The sequence below is a fragment of the Tachypleus tridentatus genome, chromosome 11, assembly GCF_004210375.1.
Source record: "Tachypleus tridentatus isolate NWPU-2018 chromosome 11, ASM421037v1, whole genome shotgun sequence".
Lineage (NCBI taxonomy): Eukaryota > Metazoa > Arthropoda > Merostomata > Xiphosura > Limulidae > Tachypleus > Tachypleus tridentatus.
Window position 1 is genome coordinate 29,540,195 of NC_134835.1, and position 4,213 is coordinate 29,544,407.

Sequence of the window (4,213 nt, forward strand, 5' to 3'; positions counted from 1 at the left end):
AAATGTTATAATTTAGAATACAAATAAAAAAAATATTGATATTCATCACCCTTCTCAGTAATAATTCCATTTAGAAATACAGTTTTTTTTTATAAAGTAAAATTGAAATTTTAAGATATTCTTAAGACTAGTTTTGGTACCAAATGACAAAACTAAACTTGATGGGAAAAGGTATTAAATAAACTTTAGATACAATTTTTTAGAAACCTTGTATGTATTTTAAACTTACCAAAATTTGTGAAAATATCTTTTGTATTTATAATTTTTAAATGATTTAACGGTGTTCAAGAATACTTAGAAATATGGATGGAGTATGTTCTTTGTTTCAACTTTAAGAGATCTGCAGATGTTATTCCTAGCAAGAATTATTGGTTTGATAGTATAGTGTATTTTTCTTTCATGCTAGAAATGCATGGAAGAATCCAAAATGTAAATTCTAGGCTTTGATTTTACTGTATTTTTATGAACAAGGAGTTATTGGACCAGAGCAACATATACTTATTTCAGCTTACTTAATAATAAGTGAAAATGAGATCACAGATACAATGAGTGAAGCAAACAGTGAGGTGCTAAGTGCACTTATTTCAAAGGATATCAGTGGTGAAAATAAAACTGATAATAGTTGTTTAAATTAAATATACTTATTAAACATCAGTAGCAGGACCAAAATTATGTTAACTCTGAAATAAAGTACATTATATGTATTTCACATCAGTTTCAATAGAAAATATGACGGCTTGGAGCGATAAACAATACAATAAATTGAGTAATTTATCCTAAACTAATTGAAAACCGGAAGACATTTAAGTTATTTTTAGAATTTTAAAATTAATCACCATTAATGTACGGCCTAATGCCTTGTAAACAAAATACCTAGTGGTAATAGTATTCTGAGCAGTTGACTGATTTCGAAGCGTAAGTCGAATATTAAGTAACAGTAGCAAATTAAAAAATATATATAGTTTAAAACAAATGGCTAACGTTGGACACTGCTTATGTAATTTTTATCAATGTAAAATAGATTTAAAAGTTAAATACGTTTTGATTATGTGACTTCATATTGTGTAATTTGAAATAATAAAGTTATGAAGAGAACTGAGATTATATAAAGCATACAACAACATTATAGCAATTTAAGTGAGAGAATTACTAATGTTGTGCTTATGAAAAAATAGACTGAATATCTACCTACTGTCTCAGTTTAGTGGAAGTTTAAGTTTCTTCTAAAGTAACATTTCAGAATATATATGTATATATATATATATATGTATGTGTGTATTATCCAGGAATGTTTTGGTTCTTTTACGCACTTTAGTTGTATTTCTCACTGGGTAGATTACTCTTGCTGGGTCATGTAACGTACCACAAAAGTACCAGTATTATTAACATCGTGTTCTGAAATCTTGGAATAGAATTTCCTGCATGTCTCTTAAACGTGGTAATTACCACGTTCTAAACGTGTTGCCTTCATAAACAATTATTCTGTCATTATATTGTTTCACCTTTACTATTAGAAACCTTGTACTTGCATGAAGGTTGTGTGTACAGAATTATCCATTTTAAATTTGTTCAAAAATTTATCGTTTCTTTTGAGCTGTTGTAGATTAAACATTCTGAATAGTGAGAAAGATGAAATGTTAATTATGAATTATGTAATATCGGAAGTTGGTCGTCTATTTTAAATTATGTCTAACAAACTTCCTTTGGCATCACACTTAAAAAAAAAATGAAAGTTTTAAAATCAACGTGTTCGTTCTCTGTAGTTTTCAATTATATTAATTTAAACTGTAAAGTCCAACTGGCAGTCCACAGTTACTGTGAGAACAAATTACGCTTTTAAATGTAATTACAAGTTTGTATTTTATACGGCCTTAGATAAAAACTTCGTCTTGATTGAACTAATAATTTATTTTCACATTAGGTATTTTTTAAATTTTAAAAATTAATGCAAAAATGCAGTCCAAAAACAACCAAAATATGAAGGCAAATTCATATAACTGTGCTTACAAACAATTACTTGAGGGTATCGTTCAGCCATTTGAAGTTTTGCATTAAATATCGTAAGTATACACACTGAGCTAGTTCTTGGGACTTGTTTTAGGATTAAACAAGCATAATTAATATAGAGAAAAAAATCTAGTGGCCACAGAATTCTGACTCATCAGTTGTTTAATTTTGATCCTAAGATTAAATTGTATTTTTTAGTAATTACAGAAAATTAAAACAATTTAAAATAAATGACTAACTTGTGTATTGCTAGGCTTATATTATTTATATCAGTGTTTCGGCTTTCGTTTTCTTAGTATTTATAACAGCTCGAAAGAAATGATGACCTTTAGTGTCGAATGAAAAAAAAAACAAACGGTTCTATATAGACGTGACTAGCAAGTACATTGTAAGCTTTCCAATAATTACTGTAAGAACAATATATGATACACAGAAAAGAAATACCAATATAACACAAATTTGAGATTAAGGAAACAATAACAACAGATATAAGATAAAACCGATATTGAGAGACTGGCTGCCTTAACTTTCTATACAGACACTGATTTTGGATATTTTGTGTCTAGGAATGTAAATATTTTCACTGGGCTTAACGTCGACAGTTGGTTAATGTGTTTGTCTCTATCATCAGGCCCCATGTTCGAATGCCGTCACCGTATGCAATATTCCTTTCAGCCAAAATGTGGCTATCAATTAAACCCCCCTGGCACGGCATGGTCAAGCGTGTTAGGGCGTTCGACTCGTAATCCGGGGGTCGTGGGTTCGCATCCCGGTCGCGCCAAGCATGCTCGCTCTTCCAGCCGTGGGGGTGTTGTAGTGTGGAGGTCGGTCCCACAATTCGTTGGTAAGAGAGTGGTTCCAGAGTTGGCGGTGGGTGGTGATGACTAGCTGCCTTCCTTCTAGTCTCACACTGCTAAATTAGGGACGGCTAGCGCAGATAGCCCTTGAGTAGCTTTGCGCGAAATTCAAAACAAACAATCCCACACATTTTTTTATTCTTTAATCATTTATTGTTAGGAACTCTGTTTTTAACTTTCACATAAACGTATTTATTTTATTTACGATGTTTTACCAGATTTACCTGGCATCATCAAATGAGATTCACGAGCTGATTTTTGAAAGAAATTGGTTTAAAATTGTACCTTATTATGCAAGGTTAACTTGGTGCAACAATGAAAACGAAATAAAAGCTTTATTCTTTACTAAAAATTAAAACCTTGTCTGAAATCCTACTTTTCGTTGGTAGTGGGTTCATGTTCACTATCTTTCTTACGTTTAGTCTTATTTCTAAATCAGGGAATCTAAAGTGGCTTGTGTAAAGTTCATCCAACCAGTAATGATGAAAACATTTTCAAACATTTAAGTTGTAGTTACTACTGATTTAGTGTATTGTTCTGCAAAGACGCTAGGGTTGTTGTTACTTTGGTTTAAAGTGGGGTCTTCTATTAAGCTTTGCAATGTAGTAATTCAAAACAAGACTTTGTCATAACACTTTTTATTTTTATTATTGAAACCAAGATGTGTACGCACACGCTTATATATTGTTCAATTATCATTTCTTTTGACTTGTGTTACATTAAACATCCTGAAGAGGGCGAAAACCTGGACGTTGATAAAAACGAAACAAGTTGTTAGTCGTCTGTTTACTTTAAACTGTTTTAATTTAAAGTGTAAACTTTTTAAAGCCGGCGAAGTATAATTATTATAATTAACTTCTAAAACATTAATATTCGAAATATTTTTAGCAACATATTCTTCATTAGCTGAAACACCCGTTTCTTAGACGGAAGTTATGTAAACTCATGACTCATGAAAGGTTAATTTAGGATATGCAAAGTTGCTTCCCTTGTATGTAATAGTAAAAACTGCAAAACATAAAATGTGTTTTTGTTTTTTTTTTAATTTCGTACAAACCTGCTCGAGGGCTATCTGTGCTAGCCGTCCCTAACTTAGCAGTGTAAGACTAGAGGGAAGGCTGCTAGTCATCACCACCGACCGCAAACTCTTGGGCTTCTCTTTACCGACGAATAGTGGGATTGACCGTCACATTATAACGCCCCCACGGCTGGGAGGGCTATCATGTTTGGCGCGACGGGGATGCGAACCCGCGACCCTTAGATTACGAGTCGCACGTCTTAACACACTTGGCCATGCCAGGCCATAAAATGTGAAATTGAAAAATTTGTATGTATTTAGTCTGAAAGAA